Raw genomic sequence first — 19,910 nt, forward strand, 5'->3', positions numbered from 1 at the left:
ACTCATATTCAATAGATTTTGTATCTCCCCCCCGCCCCCTATAAACCATTTAAGCTCACATTTAAGTCAAAACTGCATTTTTGTTCATTCATTTATTTTTATTCAGGGTGAGGTTATTCATAGGTCAGAGGGGACCATGGTGATCATCTAGTATGACCTCCTGCACAACACAGGCCACAGACCTTTCCTGAAGAAAACAAAAAATCAATCACCCTAGAGCACATCTTTTAGAAAAAAAGATCTAATCTTGATTTTAAAATGGTCAGTGAGGAGAATTAATCCACTTGATAAATTGTTCCAATGGTCAGTGACCTTCACTGTTAAAAATGTATGCCTTATTTCCAATCCGAATTTGTCTAGATTCAACTTCCAGTCATTGGATCATGTTATACATTTCTCTGCTAGACTATCTACATAGGGAACAAATATTTAATACTACTTATAAACTGATCAAGTCACCCTTTAACCTTCTCTTTGTTAAAGTAAATAGACTGAACTCCCTGAGTGTATCACTTTAAGGCATGTTTTCTAATCTTTTAATCCTCGTCTCTGAAACCTCTCCAATCTATCAATATCCCTCTTGAATTGTGGACACCAGAATTGGACATGGTGTTCCAGCAGCAGCCCCACCAGTTGCAAATAAAGAGGTAAAATAACCTTTCTAATCCTACTTATGGATTCCTGTTTATGCATCCAAGGATCGCATAAGTCCTTTTGGCCACAGCATCAAATGAGAGCTCATGTTCAGCTGATTATCATCATGACCTCCAAAAAAATTTTCAGAGTCATTGCTTCCCAGGATAGCATCCTTCATTGTGTAAATATAGACTACATTCATTGTTCCTAGGTGTATACATTTACCCATGTTAAAATGCGTATTGTTTGCCTGTACCCAGCTTACCAAGCAATCCAGATCGCTCTGTATTAATGACATGTCCTCATTATTTACCACTTCCCCAATTGTGTGTCATCTAACAACTTTGTTAGTGATAAGCTTATGTCTTCTTCCAGGTCATTGATAAAAGGGTTAAACAGCAGAGGGCCAACAACGGAAATGCCATTTTTTAACATGGGGTGCCACTCCTCCTCCCCTTTTAAGGGCATAAGAACCGCCACACTGGGTCAGACCAATGGTCCATCTAGCCCAGTATCCTGTCTCCAACAATGGCCAGTACCAGAGTTTAAGGAGTGTAAACAGAACAAAGCAGGTGGAGTGATCCAGCCCTGTCTTCTCCTCCCAGTTTCTGGCAGTCAGATTTAGGATCACCCAAGTATGTGGTTGCATCCCTGACCATCTTGGCCAATAGCCCCTGATGGGCCTATCCTCCATGAATGTATTGGGTTCAAAAAAAAAAGAATTAAGTTATACTTTTGGCAATAACGCTCCATGGGAATGTATTCCATAGGCTAATTGCTTGTTGTTTCTATTAAACTTATTGCCTATTAATTTCATCAGGTGATCCCGGTTTTGTATTGTGGAAGAGGATAAAGAACACTTCTCTATTCACTTTTTCCACATTCTTTCATGATTTTATAGGCCTCTATCCTATCCCTCCTTAGCCATCTCTTTTCTAAGCTGAAAAGCCCTAGTCTTTTTCATTTCTCCTCATTCAGACGCCATTCCATACCCCTGATCATTTTGGTTACACGCCTCTGAACCTTTTCCAATTCCACATATCCTTTTTAAGGTAACCCCTCCGCTCCAACGCCCATTACTTTGCACTTATCAAATGTTGAATTTCACATGCCATTTTGTTGCTTTGGACATAGCCATCTTGAATAATTTTGTATTATCTTCAAACTTTACCACTTCACTAGTTCACCCAGTTTTCCAAATTATTAATACATATATTGAAAAGCACAGGTCCCAACAGAAATGCTTGGGAGACTTCGTTTTTTACCCCACCCTCCATTGTGGAAACTATTTAAAAGATAAGAAACAAAGGGTAGGAATAATCAGTTACTGATCCATGAGAGGACCTTCCCTCTTGTCCCATGACTGCCTATTTTGCTTAAGAGCCTTTGGTGAAGGAGCTTGTTAAAATCTTTCTAAAAACTCAAGTACACTATATTGCCTTGATCACCCTTATCCGCATGCTTGTGGGGACACACAAAGAATTTTAATAGATTGGTGAGGCATGATTTCCCTTAAGAAAAGTCAGATTGACTCTTCTCTAATATAACATGGTCATCCAAGCATCTGATTCTATTTGCCCAGTAGTGCATTAAGGCTCATGGGCCTGTAATGACCAGGATCACCTCTGGAACCCTTTTTAAAGCTTGGCATTACATTAGCTACCTCCCAATCATCTGATACAGAGACTTGCTTCAGCAATCCATTACACAATACACTTAGTAGTTCTGCATTTGAGTTCATTGAGAACTCTTGGGTGAATACCACCTGGTCCTACTGACTTATTACTGTTTAATTTATCTATTTGTTCTAAAACCTCTTCTACGGACACATCAGTGTGGGACAGTACTTCAGATGTGTCACCCAAAAAGGGTGGGTATGTCCACCACATCCTCTACAGTGAAGACGAATCCAAAAAGACTTACCTACTGAAGTCTTTCTAAATTGGTTATAGCCATTGATTTTAGCATTTCAATAAGGTAATCAGCCACCAATTTCAGTAATACCAACTAGATCAAATTTATGCTCATAAGTGAACAATTGTTTGTTATCCAAGCTCCTAGCATTGGTGGATAGGCAGTTAAAGAATTTCTTCTCTTCATGTCGTTTGGTTCCTTGATTAATTTTTTTCTCAATATCTCGATTTTATTCTAGCAGCAGCAGGCTCCAGGGCCACTCCAGCAGTGGCCGGTGAGGCTGGCCGTGGGGTGCCCGAGAAGCTGGCCCCGTGACTTCCGCGACCTCTGTAACAGAATTGCAGCGTTACTGATAATCATTAGGCCATTCCATAAGTAAGGGATACTTCTTCAGGCTTGATGGATGGCAATGTGGAATGCAAATTGCAAGTCACAAGCCAATCTTGAGTCTGAAGTGATGGAGGCAAGCACTACCATCTTGAAGCCAAGGCTGTGGAGGCATTTGTTCACTCTCCTCAAGTCTGATGGAGTCTCACATCGATGTATGAGGAGTCAGTAAACACTACAGGTAAACACATATGCGAGATCTGACCAATGCAAGAAGTTGCAATGCAAGTGTTGCAGACTGAACAACTTCCTATCAGTGCAGAACTGGATAAATTCTCCTCTGTCAATGGCATGAAATGCATCCAGCTGGGGGGAAAAAAAGATGGCAAAGAGCATGGCAGCCAACACACAACCTTGTTCAGTGACACAGGTGACCAGAAATGGGTCTGATATCTTGCCATTTTCCACAACTCTGGACAGCACCACATCATGGAAGGACTGAATGACCAAAAATTAAAAATAAGAAAAAACACCTTTGCAGGATGCATTTCTAGAGTCCCTCATGATTCACAGAGTCAAAATCTTTAGCGGAGTCAAAAAATACCATGTAAAGACCATGGTTTTGCTCTCGGCACTTTTCCTGAAGCTTATGGGCTGCGAAGATCATGTCTACAGTGCCCCATCCAGATGGATATCTATCTATACTGAAACTTGGGAGAGAATGCAAGAAACCTAAAAAAGAACAACACCCCCCTCCCCACCAACAAGCCAGCCCTCCTCTCCCCTCCCAAGTGGAGAGCAGCTTTGGGCCAGCAGCTGCACCAGCATCATGTCTGTGTGGCTCAGCTTCCTCCTCGTGCTCCTCTGCAGCTGGAGCCTGAGCGACTTGGTGGCGGAGGCTTGTACCTGCCTCCCCATCCACCCCCAGGATGCTTTCTGCAACTCTGACATCGTCATCCGAGCCAAAGTGGTGGGGAAGAAGCTCATGAAAGATGGACCTTTTGGAACGATGCGATACACCGTCAAACAGATGAAGATGTACAGGGGCTTTGACAAGATGCCACAAGTTCAATATATCTACACAAAAGCCTCAGAGAGTCTTTGTGGGGTCAAGCTAGAGGTCAATAAGTACCAGTATCTGAGAATGGTTTCTACAAGATAGGTGTTAAGTCTATTCAATATGACCCATGCAAGAATTTTCCCAGCAACAGAGAGTAGGAAAATGCCATGGTTTAGGATAGGGAAATATCTCAATTTTTGTGTAGGATGAAGATCCCCCTTCTTCAGAATGAAGAAATAATAGGAATAGAAACTCTTGCCCCTGTATTCTTGAACAACATTTTCTATGGCTCCCAGGTGGAACAAAGAGGCCACTTTTTGTAAAAAGGCTCTTATGAGATGGGTTGCAGAAGAAGGGAGGAGCAGAGGGGGGCAGGTAAAAGACAAGAAAAGAATGTTTAGCACCCATTTGTTAGCTACAATCTCCACCCAAACCTCCTGGAAGCAGGGGAAACTGGTTTCTGAAAGTCGGCTATGCAAAAGATTCCAAGCTTGAATGCCTGGGGCATATACACACCTACAGATCCACAGCAATGCATATTTGAAGAAGAACCTGACTTCTCATATTACTAGTAACAAAAATAATTTAACGACAAATTATTTTTAAACCAAAATGTATAACATACATCCACAATGCTTGCATAAGGATTTTTAGCATGTAAAGGCCACCTGATTCCTGGTGACTGTCGTCAGTCAATGAATCATGCTACTTAAGTAACCCTTGACAAAATGAACTCCTGAAACAAAGTGAATAAATACCGATTTTACAAACTGAATAATTATGTATTTAGACTAAGTAGTACATGGACTTCACACTGTTGGCCCAAACAATGTATTCATCCAGTCCTTATGTCAGTTTAAGAGCACAATGTAGTCTGGTACAATGTCAACAGCAGCCACAGCACTCTACAAATAGCTAGCAAGTAAGGAAAATTTATAAGATTAAATGAGCCTACTAAATTTTCTTTTTTCAGTAGATTGTGTAAAGAGCTTTACTGTAGCCAGAGGAAAACGAGTAGTAAAAAAAATGCTTTACACGCTGCAGGACTCCAGAAAGGGGCGGAGGAAGGAATAGAACAGAAGAGGCCTGACCTAACTCTACAGTAGTACTTTTGTCGGTATAACTTATGTCGCTCAGGGATGTGAAAAAACACCCCTCTAAGCAATATAAGTTACACGAACAGAAGCGCCAGTGTGAACAGCGCTATGTCGGTGGCGCTAGTTGGAAGTGGTTTAATTATGTTGACGGTAGGGCTCTCTCCAATCGGCATAGAGCAACTACACAAGCTATCTTACAGCAGCACAGCTGCATCAATACAGCTATGCCGCTATAAACTTGTTCACATAGACATGGCCTAAGAATGGCAAAGAAAAGGCGATAAGAAAAAGAAAGGATAGAATGGGAAAAGAAACAAAGGGCAGATGTAGAAATGACCCTAAGCACTCCACCACAGAACCCAATTGGAAATCTTGGTAACCTACAGACACTCAGAATGGATTCATAAAACTTGGAGGCACAAAAAACTTTAATACATGATAATAAAACAGCTGTTACGTATCATAATTGCTAGGTAACCAAGCATTTCCGGTAAAGAAGCTTTGCCCAGTATTACACAATGCATTAAACAGAACATGCTGTTCCCTTTTAAAATGGCCAATTATGAGTACAGTGAAACTACTGTCAATTCAGATGAATTACTAATAGACAAAAGGAGCTTTACAAAAGCACAAAACCCCTTTTACACTGCTAAAAGATTATTTAAGGAATAAGGAAAATAACACAAATGTAATTTCTTTTAAACCCTGTGTCAGCCTAGGCTATCAAGGATTAACATTTTTCCTGGACATCAGAAACCAGAGAAAAAACCCAGCTCATATTCTCAGCATTCACGCTCCCCGCTTCTTGTCTATTTGTATTTAGCCAGGAACTCAAATACCAAATTCTCAGTCTACTTAATAGGATACAATCTCATGCAGAGGAAAACTTATCAATATAAAAAAAGATGAGGTTCCTGGACTAGGTCCGAAACTAGTTTCTCCTAAAAATTCACGTAGTTTTATTAGTACCACCCAAAAAGCCCAGTCAGGATTTACAGATAAGAGGCACTGTGCTAGGAGATGCACTAACACCATAAAATATACTCTCTTCCCGTAGAACTTATTCTTGCGGCAATACAAAGGGGACAAGGATAGTTTTTCAGGTTGGAACTAACCTCTCCCAGATCAAGTAGTTCACTGATTATATTTATTTTGATTTCAACTAGACGCCATTCCAGAGATAAAGATATAATCCCACTAAGAAACAGCAATAACAAAAATAATAGTTTTCTACACAAAAGAATGCAGTCTTCAAAACCAAAGTTTCTCTACCTCATATCCTGCAAAACCCTGACCCACACCTCAAATAAAAGAGCCTAATGTCATAGAATACATTGAATTTCACAACAGAAATTCTTAATTCATTATTGATGACAATTTTTCCTTTCAAGAGTTTAAGACAAATGTTTCTATCCAAATAAATAGCAAACATTGTCAAAAATACTCAAAGTTTCCAAATGTTACTGTAACCTGCAGTGGTGTTCAGTCCTGCACCACTATCATCTCTAGATTTTTATTTATGTATTCTTTTTAAAACGCTGTACTGCAGTATTTGGGTGGTATTCTGATGTTTCTCGTTAACTTCAGCCTTTATTTTCTTGCAGATAAAAATAATTCTAGATCTATAGAGAAAACAATAAAGTGGCCTGAATAACCCAAATAAATAAATAAAAAATATAGAGTGATGAAAAACTAGTTTACAGATTTCAGCAGAGACAGCAGCTATTCATAAACAGGAGGAATCATATTGAATGGTACGTACGTTTAAAAAGAAAAGATCATAAATACCTAGCTCTTCAGCACTTACAAAATTATCTTTAATATACGCTGCTTGCACAGTTATAAACATAGGAATTTTTTTAAACAATGGTAATCCACTCAAACTGCTTCAACTACTGTAAATGTGTTAGTGGCTCAAGGTCACTTGACATATGTCATTACAACACAATGGTGGTTAAAAAAAAAAAAAAGATATACTAGTAGTGGTAGAAGACTCCAGCCTTCTCTTTGAAACCAGTACATAATTTTCCTGTGAGGTTCACCTACACTACAAATCCATCTGTAACCAAGCCCTTTGCCACAACACACCATAAGGCAGACAGGCTGTTAGCCATATTCCAGGGACGGCCAAGTTTACTGACCCTCTGAGCCACATACAACCATCTTCAGATCTTCAGCCCCGCAGGGCGTGCCTCCAGGGGCTCAGGGCTTCAGCCCCACTCCTGCTGAAGCCCTGAGCCCTGGCAGGTGCACCCTGTGGGCTGAAGCCCTGAGCTCCCCCCCTCCCTGCTGGGCAGAAGCCAGAGGTGACTTATGGGGGGCTCACGTGACCCCCCAGATTTTTGCCAGTGTTTGTTGGCCCCACTCGGTCACATGGTGCCACCAGGCCCCCCTCCCTGCAAGGCAGCTGCTAGATCCAGCAAACTGGTAAGTGCGGCTATGGGGAGAGGCAGCGGCAAAGAGGTGGGAGCTGCAGGGAGAGCCACTGCTTTTGCTGATGCTTCTCCAGGTGAAGCTAACACTTGGGAATTGCAGGGAGGGGCCGCTGAGGGTAAGAGGGAGGGTGTGCCTAGGGGGGCATGACTCAAGATGGGGGGGGGAGGGGGGAGACAAACCTTTAAATTGTGTGCCTCCCTCTCTCCCCCCTCCCCCCCCAATCAGCAGGCACCAGTCATCTCTGGCGGAAGCCCTAACCTCACCACCCCACCGCAGGGCAGAATCCCCCAAACTTCCCGCCCCCGCAGTCTGGTAGGCAGAGAATGGAGGCGGCAGTAGAGGGAGCCCCACGAGCCACACTTTAACTGTAAAAGAGCTGCATGTGGCTCACGAGCCATGGTTTGGCCACGCCTGCCATATTCCATAGCCAGGCTAAAAAAAAAAAAAAAAAAAAATCTGTAATGATGCAAGATCAGGGCCTGAGTGCATAAAGTTTAGCACATGGGTAAGTCTTTACAGGAACAGGACCTTAGTTTGACACTTATGCCATGTATTAAGCCTTAGTACGGCTGCTACACATATAGATAGTAAGGATTTGGATATGTCAGTAAATGCTCAGATGGCAACCATTATCATATTAGCATCTTCTGGATTTATTTTCATCATCCCTGAGAGACAGAAGCCAATTCCCAGAGATACTAGTAGTACTGAGAAATGTTACCTAAACAGGTATGTCATATGTAAACAGTCTCGATGGCTAAAGGAACCCTGACAACTTGAAATCTTGTCAGTTTTTAAAAATGTATTTAACAGCCTCAGGTACTACTCCTGATTCCATGCCAAATTTGATTTTAGAATCATTGGTTTGGTTTTTCTTTATGTTCTTTCCTTAGTTGCTATATGAAAGGCCCACACAGATAACAGGGAAAGTATTAAAAACATATTTTCTATTTTCCTATGTAATCTACTAAACAATAACAATATTAGTATAGTGTAAATTTGTATTATTTTTAATGAAAAATAATCAAGCTATTAAATATGTAAGGTTGTGGAGCTTAGACCTTTACATACCTATTTTAGAAAGTCACTTTTATAGCACAGATCTTAAGACAATTAAAAAATATAGTCCTTTAAAATCCTGATAATCTAGTCTCTCAACTGAAAACAGTTAATAAAGTCTCAAATAATCTGCTTTGGTTTCCAAGTTAGAATACACCATAAAGCAGAGTTTTTCAAACTTCAGGTTGCGACCCAGTAGTTGGTCGCAACATGTCAGGCACTGGGTCGCTCTGGTCACCACCACCGACCAGGACGTTAAAAGTTCCATCGGTGGTTCTGCCCAACTAAGGCAGGCTAGTGTCTACCTGTTTTGACAGCACGCTGCGCCCTGGAAGCGGCCAGCAGTGGGTCCGGCCTCTAGACAAGGGAGCCACGGGGCTCCAAGCGCTGCCCCTGCCCTGAGCACTGGCTCCAAACTGGCAGGCAGGGGGAGAAGAGCGGCGAGAGTCATGCGCCTCCACCTAGGAGCCGACCTGCTGCTGTCTGCTTCCGGGGCGCAGCGCGGTCCGCAGTACCAAGACAGGAGGGAAGCCTGCCTTCACACCCCCGCAGCACACCCCGGGAGCCACCGGAAGTAAGTCCACACCCCAATCCCCTGCCCTGAGCACCCCCAAACCTGGAACCCCTTCCTGCACCCCAAACTCCAGCCCCACCCCAGAGCCTGCACCCCTAGCCCAGAACTCTGACCCCCTCCCACACCGCAACCCCCTGCCCCAGCCGTGAGCCCCCCTAAACCCGGAGCCCCTCCTGAACCCCAAACCCCTCATCCCCAGCCCCATTCCACAGCCTGCACCCCCAGCCCAGAACCCTGACCCCCTCCTGCACCCCAACCTCCTGCCTCAGCCCAGAGCCCCCTCCGACACCCTGAACCCCTCATTCCTGGCTCCACCCCACAGCCCTCACCCCTGCACCCCAACCCTCTTGCCCCAGTCCTGAGCTCCTCCTACACCCCAAACTTCTCATCCCCAGCTCCGTTGGGTGGTGGACAACAACAATTTTCTTCAACTGGGTCCCCAGAAATTTTTTTTGAAAACCACTGCCATAAAGCCATCTTTTAGAGATCCTGTTGTTGGCAGGAACACATTGTAGCTAAATTCTCTCAAATGATAATTTATTCAGTGTATTACTAATAGCCAATTATTAAATGTTATTAAAAGAAATTAATAAGTTTTGTCCATATAGTTAAATTAAGTGGAGCTTGGCAATTAGAACGGTTTTACAAAGACAGTTTACGTGCATGTAAGGTAAGTAATAACAGCTTATAGCTTTGAGACAGTTTGCTAACATGCATAAAAAGCAACACAAGACAAAGCATCTTGCTTGCCTCATTTATGGTTTATTTAATTCTGTAGTAGAGATTCAGCTAGCTAGTACAATCTTTTATCTTCACATTTTAACAAGTAGAGATTTGCATGCACACACTGAAGATTTAGCAGCACACAAGTTAAATTCTATCTGACTTTAGAATTTGCATTCTGAATTGATATTTATCACTTATCTAGTTTTATGCATGTTTAAAAGGATTCTATGATCATTAACATATATGCATGACACCTACAACATACAACTCAGCTACAATATTGTACAATACTCCTACCAGAAAAGTAGAATCCAGTATAACACACTTAACAGAACACAGCAGAGTTACAAAGAAAGTCAGCAACAGCTAGATTTTAAGGTCAGACTTACCATCAGTTTAAGTGCAAGTGAAGCCCTAAATGTGATTAAACAATTACTCTGTCCCATCATCTTGCCTCCTAATGCCAGACTGGAAGGATTAGAACCACCTGCAGTGCCACAGCCTAGCTGGGAGCTCATCTCTCACAGCACAGGGAGGATCGGCGGGTAGCAATCGATCTATCGGGGAACGACTTATCGCGTCTAGTGAAGACGCGATAAAAGTCGATCCCTGATCGCTCTGCCGTCGACTCTGGAAATCCACCAAGGAAAGAGGCAGAAGCGGAGTCGACGGTGGAACGGCAGCGGTCGACTCGCCGCCGTCCTCACAGCCAGGTAAGTCGACCTAAAATACGCAACTTCAGCTACGCTATTCACGTAGCTGAAACTGCATATCTTAGGTCGACCCCCCCGTAGTGTAGACCTAGCCTTAGCCTCATTGCAGTGCCAGGGCCATTACTTTCCACTTACCATGGGAGAGGAACTAGATAAGAGCCATCCATCACAGGGAAATAGGAACATTCAGTACACACTCCTCTGTACAGACAACGCACACCTCCTTACGCACACACTAACACACTACCATACATCCTCCCACGCAAACCCACCTGCCCACTCTCCCCTCAAGCAGCCCCCATCTCCCGCTCCTCTCATTCACCCAGCCCAGCCCCCATAACCCAGCCGGCCCCCAGCCCACTGCACCCCCCGATCCGCTTGCTCCTAATCCCATAACCGCCCTCGCCCAGCCCCCAAACCGCTAGCCCCGACTCCCCCCACCCACCCACCCACCCACAAACAGAGCAGGGGGCTCCCTGCGCTCGGGGCCGGGGTGCAGCCGCTCCCCAAGTCCGTACCGCACCCCCTGACAGGCCCGCCCACACTCGCCCCGCCCCCCTCAGGCGCAGGGAACGGGCTAGTCCCCCTAGTCCCCGGGCACAGCCGCCCACGCGGCGGGCACGGTTACATAACGGGGAGGGGGCCCCTCCGCCCCCCACTCACCAGGCGCCCCGGCTCCTCACAACGCCGCTCACCCAGCACAGCACCAACTTCGTACACTCAGCAACGTGACTGAGACACCTCCCCGCGCCGCCCATTGGCCCGGGAGGCGCCGCCTCTGCATGCGGCAGGGGGCTCCCGCCATCCCATTGGCTCCGGCAGACATCGTTCATTTTACATAAGCCTCACGTGTGACACCATGTTTCCAGAAGCCGCCACGGCCGTTTCGGGGCAACAACCCCCCCCCCCCCCCCCCCCCCCCCCCCCGCCCCCCCGGGGCCCGAGAACCCCCCCCCCCCCCCCCCCCCATTCCGGAGCGACGGTCTGCCGCAGGGCCAAAAAATACTCACCCCTCCACTGGGCTCGGCAGGGTACTACCAGCCGTCCGCAACGGCTGACTAGGGCAGCGATTGCATCACGGCTAGAAGCGCAGCCAGACTTCTCTCTACCTCAAACTGTGGCTGACGTCAACGAGTGCCGAGGGCAGACGGGAGGGAATCAATGCGTGCGTCACAAGGGGCGGGGCTCTGCATGGGCAGGCAGGAGGGGCGGGGCAAACGACTGCTGCTGCCCCCATCCCAACCGCTGCCTCAGTGGTGGGCACCACTCAGGACAGGGCCGCCCAGGGTGGGGGGCCAAAGGGGGCAATTTGCCCCGGGCCCCGCAGGGGCCCCCACGAGAATATAGTATTCTATAATATTGTAACTTTTTTTTTTATGGAAGGGGCCCCCGAAATTGCTTTGCCCCAGGCCCCCTGAATCCTGTGGGCGGCCCTGGCTCGGGCTGGGTTTTACTTCGGGCCGGCATGAGTGACCCCCCAGGAAAAAACTCAGCGTTGACTCTTCATTTTAATGTATGTCGGACTCTTTATCTTGAAGTAAACCAGGATTGACTTGGTAAAATGAGAGCACCTGGTCAGCCCGCTGTTCCTACCGTGGGGTAGCACATGCATGTTCGCTTACCTTGAGGTTGCCCTTTGCCAGCTTGCACTGGACCTAGCCCCATCCTAGTTGAGACCTTTAAATCCTAGAAATGTAGACCTGAAAGGGACCTGGAGAGGGCATCTAGTCCAGCTCCCTGCAGTGAGGTGGAATCAGGTACACCATCCTAGATCATCCCTGACAAGGGCTTTCCAACCTGATCTTAAAATCATCTAATGACAGGGATTCTACAGTCTACCTTGGAAACCAATTCCACTGCTTAACTACCCTTATAGTTAGAAATATCTAACCTAAATCTTCTTTGTTTACCCTAATTACTTCTAGTCCTACCCTTCCTGGACATGGAGAACAATTGAGTGCCAGTTTCTTTATAACAGCTGTTAAGATATTTGAAGACTATTATCAGGTCTGTCCTCCCCACCGTCTTTTCGCATGATGAAATATGTCTAGGGTTTTTTTTTAATTTTCCTCATAAGTCAGATTTTCTAAACCTTTTATCATTTTTGTTGCCCTCCTCTGGACTTTCTCTAATTTGTCCATATCTTTCTTAAAGTCTGGCATCCAAAACTATAGACAGTACGCCACCTGGTGCCTCACCAGTGCCACTTGCTCCCAGCTAATTTTAAAAGGGATGCTGTCCAGATTTGTTTGGTTTTTTGTTGTTTTTGGGGGGTGGGGGTCCTAAACAGAAACAAATGAGAATACACCACTATCTTGATATAACGTGACCCGATATAACACAAATTCGGATATAACGCGGTAAAGCAGGGCTCCGGGGGCACGGGGCTGCGCACTCCGGTGGATCAAAGCAAGTTCAACATAACGTGGTTTCACCTATAACGCGGTAAGATTTTTTGGCTCCCGAGAACAGTGTTATATGAGGTAGAGGTGTATTGTCCAGGTTCTATACCCTGTCCCTTTCTCCTCCCCACTTTTCCCTACACTTTTAAGTGAACTACTTTTCTTATTGGGTTGTTTAAAACCAAAGTGGAAAAACCATTTGCCATCTCCAAATATGGGAGTTCCTCTACTGTTTTCTCACAGCAGTGTGCTAATGAAAACTGGGTTGTATTCTCCTTTCATCCCAGTTTTCCAGTGGTTATAGCAGTTTGTATCAGTACAGCAAGTTACTCCTGATAACACTGGTATTAATTAAGAGGCTACCAGGTCTATTACTCCTACAGTAGTGCACATCCCTGCTGACATAATCAATTATTCTTGTTCACAGCCAAAGAAACAACCAGCCACCATATTAGCTCGTGTCTTGCTAGAAACACACCAAATAAAATGGTTGCTAAGTACAGCAGGACAAAACTGTTAGAGCAGTGGTCCTCAACACGTTGCCCGCAGGTGCCATGGCGCCCGCCGGGGCATTTATGTGCACCCGCCTAGTGCCCAGCAGGGGGAAGAAGCCGTGGCCCCATGCCTGCCAGGGACAGAGAACGCCGGGGCCCTGGCAGGCGCGGGGCTGCGGCTTCTCTCTGGCTTCTCCGGGGCTGCAGGCGTCGGTCAGTTCTCTGTCCTCACGGCTTCTCTCCGGCTACTCTCTGCACTGCCGCCAAAAAAAAAACCAAAAACGCTCTGACTCTGCAGAATGGACGGAATGCCGCCCCGTAGCATGTGCTGTCCCAGGCACATGCTTGCTCCACTGGTGCCTGGAGCCAGCCCTGTATGTGAATATTCTTCCTGCACTGATACTGCTGTTTTCTTGTGCTTTGCAATTTATTATTTTTTTAACATTTTGCCCCAAAATGAGTGGTTCAAATAAAAGACAACGTACGTATTATTTCAACGCAGAGTGGGAAGAATCCTATTGTTTTATTGAAAATAAAGGGAAATGTGTTTGCTTATTGTGTGGGGGTGCTGTTGCAGTGCCGAAAAAACATAATGTCAAATGCCATTTCCAAACTAATCACGGCTCTTTTGACATTAGCCATCCACTTAAATCTGAGTTGAGAAAGGTTTGATTTGAGTTGATTAATTTTCTTCTATCTGCCCAACAATCTGTTTTCACTAGACAAGCGGTAAAGTCTAAAGGTGCTACTATTGCTTCCTTTAAAATTGCTCATCTGCTCGCAAAGAAGAAAAAAACCCTTTCAAGATGGTGAATTGTTGAAGGAAGCATTTTTGACTGGTGCTGATTGCCTGTTTCAAGGATTTCCTAACAAGGGTGAGATTTTGTCGGCAATACAAGACTTGCAATTATCGGAAAACACAGTTACAAGGAGGATACATGCAATTTCAAGCGACATGCAAACTCAGCTAAAGGATAACTTGGAAATATGTGACTGGTTTTTACTGCAATTCGATGAGTCGACAGATATATCAGATACAGCGCAGTTGGCAGTTATGGTGAGGATGGTATTTAGTGACTTCACCATAAAAGAAGAGTTACTAAAAGTATTGCCTATGAAAGGGCGAACAAAGGGTGAGGACATCTATAATTTATTCAAATCATATGCAGCATCAATTAGTATGCCACTACACAAGCTGTCTGCGATCACCACTGATGGGGCACCAGCAATGATGGGCAGTGCCAATGGATTGCACTCTGTAAGAAGAATGAATCCTTTCCAAACTTTGTCTTATCATTGCATTATCCACCAAGAAGTTTTGAGCGTCAAAGTTCTTTCTTTTCAACACGTCATGAATGTCGTTATTAAAATAATTAACTCTATTCAAGCTAAACCTTTGCAACACCGATTTTTTAAGGCCTTGTTGGAAGATGTTGATGATAAACATTCTGATCTTATCTTGCACACAGAAGTACGATGGCTGAGCAAAGGTAAAGTTCTTGCACGTTTTTTAAGCCTAATTGAATCAAAGAATTTCTGAAAGTCCACAAATCAGAACTTCGAGCAACTAGAATACTCCAACTGGTTAATGGACTTGGTTTTTCTTGCCAACATCACTGACAAATTGAACATTTTAAATCTTGAGCTCCAGGGAAAAGACAAACATGTGGCTCAAATTTTAGGTTCTGTAAAATCATTCAAAGCAAAACTGATCTTGTGGATATCACATATGAAGACGAAGTCTCGTACATTTCCCAAGTATGAATAAAATGGTATGTGCCAGTGATTTTAACCCATCACCATTTGTTATCCATATTCAAACACTTCTGGAACAATTTGAAAAGAGATTTCAACAGTTCACCATCATTGAGCCTGTAGTTGCCTTTCTTGTGAATCCTTTTACTTGCCAAATAGAGGTAACAGAAATGGCTACATCAATTGCGAGTCTCATTCAGGTAAGAACAGAAGACGTGGAACTGGAGATTTTGGACCTTCAAAATGATATTGTTCTAAAATCCTGTGTAACAGATGAAAACTTTTGGAATCTGGTTGACCAAAAGAAGTTTCCTGCCTTAAAAAATGTAGCATACAAAATAAAATCTTATTTCGGTTCCACTTATCTATGTGAAGTTCTGTTTTCAACAACGAACATCATAAAATCAAAATACAGATCTCGGCCTACAGATGCCCATCTTGACGATTGCTTACGAACGGGAATATCATCCTACTCTCCCAACTACGAAAAATTGGCTGAAGAAATGCAGTGCCAAAAATCACACTGACTTTATTAGAAAAACCACATGAATTAATGATACCTATTTTCCATTAAATGCTGATGAGCGCGTATTATTAACTTGTGTTTAACTTTTTTTCATATTTGTTTGTTTGTTTATTGAAATCCAGATACAAGTAACAATACAAAGAATATTTTAACTAACCGTAACTAGCTATCTGTGTTAAAGTAAGAATAATAAATATATTTGGACCAGCAGTTCAACAATGTTTTACTTTTTTTAAATAAATAAGATGAAAACTGTTTCTGATATTTATTTTGTAAAAACTTAATTTTTCTTACAGGTAGATAAAAAAGAGCAAATTCACATGGTAAGGTGAAAGAGTAATTGCCGAATAATTTAATTAATACCTTTTATTTGTAAAATTACCTTTTTAATCTTATGGATTCATATATTATGTAATATTAAATATGATGTTTTTCATATTATTTAATGTACAAATACAAAAAAAGCCTTGAAAAATTGTTGGCGCCCGCCACACTCTTCTGAAAACATGAATGTGCTACTGGCCACAAAAAGGTTGGGGACCACTGTGTTAGAGAAATATTTTTTAACTTTTAGGCTTCAATCTTGCTAACACTTTTGCACATCTCACAGTTTTATATACTGCCTGCCACCATAGTATCCAAGTACTGTGTACTTTATGTATATTAGTCCAGATGGGGGCTACTTATGTAAATGAAATTAAGACAGTGTAAGTATTTGCAGGATCAAGGCCTAACTTTAAAAGAACCCAACCAAGAAACAGATAATTTTGTTTACTGCTCTGTCTTTTCTATATTTTAAGGTTAAAAGCAGGGTATTGTTTTACATGGTGTTTCTTACACATTTCAATAAATATTTAAAAGAAAAAAGAGAAATACTGTATGTGTGCAATGTGGTTGAGTTAACATTACTATGAGAATCTTAAAGAGTTCTGCCCCTTTAAAATCAGGAGCTAGTTTATTATTGGCACCAGAACAAGTTACTCTTGAGGCCAAAAATCAACCTCTCATTTTTAGTGTGTGTTTGGCATATGTTCATCTCAAAGTTTTCCACTTTGTGAAATTTACTATTTAATTATCACACATTTACACCATCCCAGTTTTCCTCTCATAAGACTTGTCAAAGTTCTGTATCGCATCCTGCTTGAAGTTTTATCTAGGGCCCCCCAATCCTGAAAGGCAGACCCCTGTGCCCACAAAATCTCACTAAAGTTAGTGGAACTCCATCTGGGCACAGCAGTCCACCAGCATGCATTGCAGGTTCAGGGCCTATGTTCTGATCTGGCACGCATCACTATGTGTCACAACCTGCCCCTTCCTGACTACACACTTGCTTCAACATTGGTGTCTCTGGGTGTCTAGAACAGGCCTAAACAACGAGGAGTCCTTGTGACACCTTAGAGACTAACAAATTTATTTGGGCATAAGCTTTCGTGGGCTAGAACCAAATAAATTTGTTAGTCTCTAAGGTGCCACAAGGACTCCTCGTTGTTTTTGCTGATACAGACTAACACGGCTACGACTCTAGAACAGGCCTGTTACTCCCCAAAGCTTTCTCTCGGGACATTTGACTGTGAGCATAGGGTGATCCTGGCTGCTCTTCCTCTATTTTCAAGGCCCTGCATATTTCTTCACAACCCCACTGAACACCTCTGCCCTCTGGGCTTTGAAAATCACTAAGCTTTTATTTAACCTGAGTACACAGAACAACGGCTTTCAGTTACCCTTCTTATTAGTGTATGTCTACACTGGCAGAGTTTCTGGTAGTTATATCGCCACTCAGAGAGCACTGAAGGGAAACTGCTGTTGTGTGTTCACACTGTCAGCTGCCTGCACAATAGCATGTTCACACTTGCAGCTATCCCACAGAGCATCTCTTCCTCTTTTGCCACTAAGTGTTGTGGGAAGGCGGAGGGAGTCGTGGGGCATCCTGGGTCCTGTCCCAATGCCTTGTGATGCATTGCTTCGCATCCCAGAAATCCCTGTGCTTCTGTCTGCATTTGGCACCATCTTTCAACGGTTTGTGTAGTGCGCGCTCTGCCTCTTCGGTCGGCAGGAATGGATCCTGCAATGTTCACAAATATGCTGCTCGCTCTGACTAACACGTCATGAGTGACAGTGGAGTTATTCCTTAAACTACAAAGGCAAGAGGTGTCCAACATTGATATGGCCACGCGTAGTAATTACAACATGAGATTGCTTGTGGAATTCACAAAGGTGCTGACCACAGTGGAACGCCTCTTTTGGGCTTGGGAAACAAGCAGTGAATGGTGGGATCACATCGTCATGCATATCTGGGATGACGAGCAGTGGCTGCAGAACTTTCAGATGAGGAAAGCCACATTCATGGGACTGTATGATGAGCTTGCCCCAGCCCTGCGGCACAAGGACATGAGAATGAGAGCTGCCCTGTTGTTGAAGAGGCGTGTGGCGATTGCACTGTGGAAACTGGCTACTCCAGACAGCTACCGATCCGTCACTAACCAGTTCCGAGTGGGAAAGTCAATCACTGGACTCATGTTGACGGAAGTGTGCAGGGCAATTAATCACATCCTGCTGCGAAAGACCGTGACTCTGGTCAACGTGCGTGACTGTGGATGGTTTTGCACAAATGGGCTTCCCTGACTGCGGAGGAGTGATAGATGGCACGCATATTCGAATTCTGGCACCAGACCACCTAGCCACAGACTACATTAATCAGAAGGGGTATTTCTTGATGGTTCTCCAGGCACTTGTGGATCACCATGGGCGTTTCATGGACATTAACGCAGGCTGGTCCGGAAAGGTGCATGACACACTCATCTTTTAGAACACTGGCCTGTTCAGGAAACTGCAAGCAGGGATTTTCTTCCCAGACCAGAAGATCACCATAGGGGAAGTTGAAATGCCCATTGTGATCCTGGGAGACCCTGCCTACCCCTTAATGTCGTGGCTTCTGAAGCCATACATGGGGAACCCTGACAGCAGCAAGGAGCGGTTCAACAACAGGCTGAGCAAGTGCAGAATGACTGTTGAGTATGCTTTTGGCCGTTTAAAGGCCTTCTGCCACTGCCTATATGGGAGACTGGACCTGGCCGATGACAATATTCCTATGGTTATAGCTGTGTGCTGTACGCGCCATAATATTTGTGAAGGGAAGGGCTGAACCATTGAGTCTCAGCACCTGGAGGCTGAATTTGAACAGCCAGAGACCAGGGCTATTAGAGGGGTGCACCATGGGGCTATAAGGATCAGGGATGACTTGAGGCAGCAATTTGAAGCTGAAAGCCACTAATATTTGTTGCTATGCTCGAGAGTGCAGTGCTTGTAATGCTAGGAGGTGATTGTGATTGGTACGGACAATGCACTGTGAAGGTTTAAGAAAATTGCCTATTGCTTTGCAAGGCTATTTTTGCTTTCAGTTAATGGAATAAAGATTGCTTTCAAACCAAAATAATTCTTTTATTAAAAAACAACAACAGGGGGAGAGATGCAAACAAAAAACCACATCAGCACTGTGTGGGATGGTGGAAGGGAGAGCCCCAGGAGGAGGTGGGGTCCCGGAATGGTTAAACGTTTGTGTATGTCCAGGTATCATATGCAACCTTGTCCATTGGAGTATAGTGCAGTGGGTACTGTACTTCAGCAGGGCTAAACCGCAGAGGAACAGGTGTTGAGTGCAGTGAGTACTGGGAGTCCACAGGGCTGGACTGTGACGGGGCAGGTGTGGAATGCAGCGGGTACTGACTGGAGCAAGTATGTTGACAAAAGTGTGTTGGCGGTGTCTGGAGGGCGCATGGGAAAGAGTTTTGCGACAGTGGCTGCAGGGGAAGGCAGATGCAGAGGTGCTTAGTTTCCAGTACTAGGAGCGCCTGGAGTATGTCCGCTTGGCGCTCCATAACGTTTAAGAGCTGCTCCGTGGCTTCGTTCTGGTGCGCCGCATTCTCCTTTCATTCCCTCTTCTCGCTGTCCTGCCACTCCTTCAATTCTTGTTTTTCTGCCACAGAGTGCAGCATGACATCACGCAGAAGGTCCTCTACTTTTTTGTGACCGCTTTCTAATCCTGTGCAGCCATTCAGCCGGCGATAACAAAGAGAGAGGCTGGGCTCCCAAGGCCATATCTGTGAAGCCAAAATGCAACATTTTATAGAAGCACTATTGTTTGCAACACAGAGACACTGTGTCAGTGTTTTAAAACACAACCACTATTCACAT

General features: G+C 44.3%; 1 protein-coding gene across 7 annotated transcripts in view; it reads right to left on the reverse strand.

Moving 5' to 3' along the window:
- Window positions 1–11,663, reverse strand: part of PER2 (period circadian regulator 2) — a 76,537-nt gene extending 64,874 nt beyond the window's left edge. For 4 of the 7 annotated variants that reach the window (XM_024221614.1, XM_024221579.1, XM_024221601.1 and 1 more), the window contains exon 1: window positions 11,553–11,663. The gene's annotated coding sequence lies outside the window, so the exon portion shown is untranslated. Of the gene's footprint in view, window positions 1–11,205; window positions 11,258–11,552 lie in introns of those variants that run through there. The other 3 variants (XM_024221608.2, XM_024221590.2, XM_024221586.1) reach the window with 2 other exon arrangements.
- Between the last annotated feature and the right edge of the window lie 8,247 nt (window positions 11,664–19,910).

The sequence above is a fragment of the Terrapene carolina genome, unplaced genomic scaffold, assembly GCF_002925995.2.
Source record: "Terrapene carolina triunguis isolate 2854851 unplaced genomic scaffold, T_m_triunguis-2.0 Scaffold88, whole genome shotgun sequence".
Lineage (NCBI taxonomy): Eukaryota > Metazoa > Chordata > Testudines > Emydidae > Terrapene > Terrapene triunguis.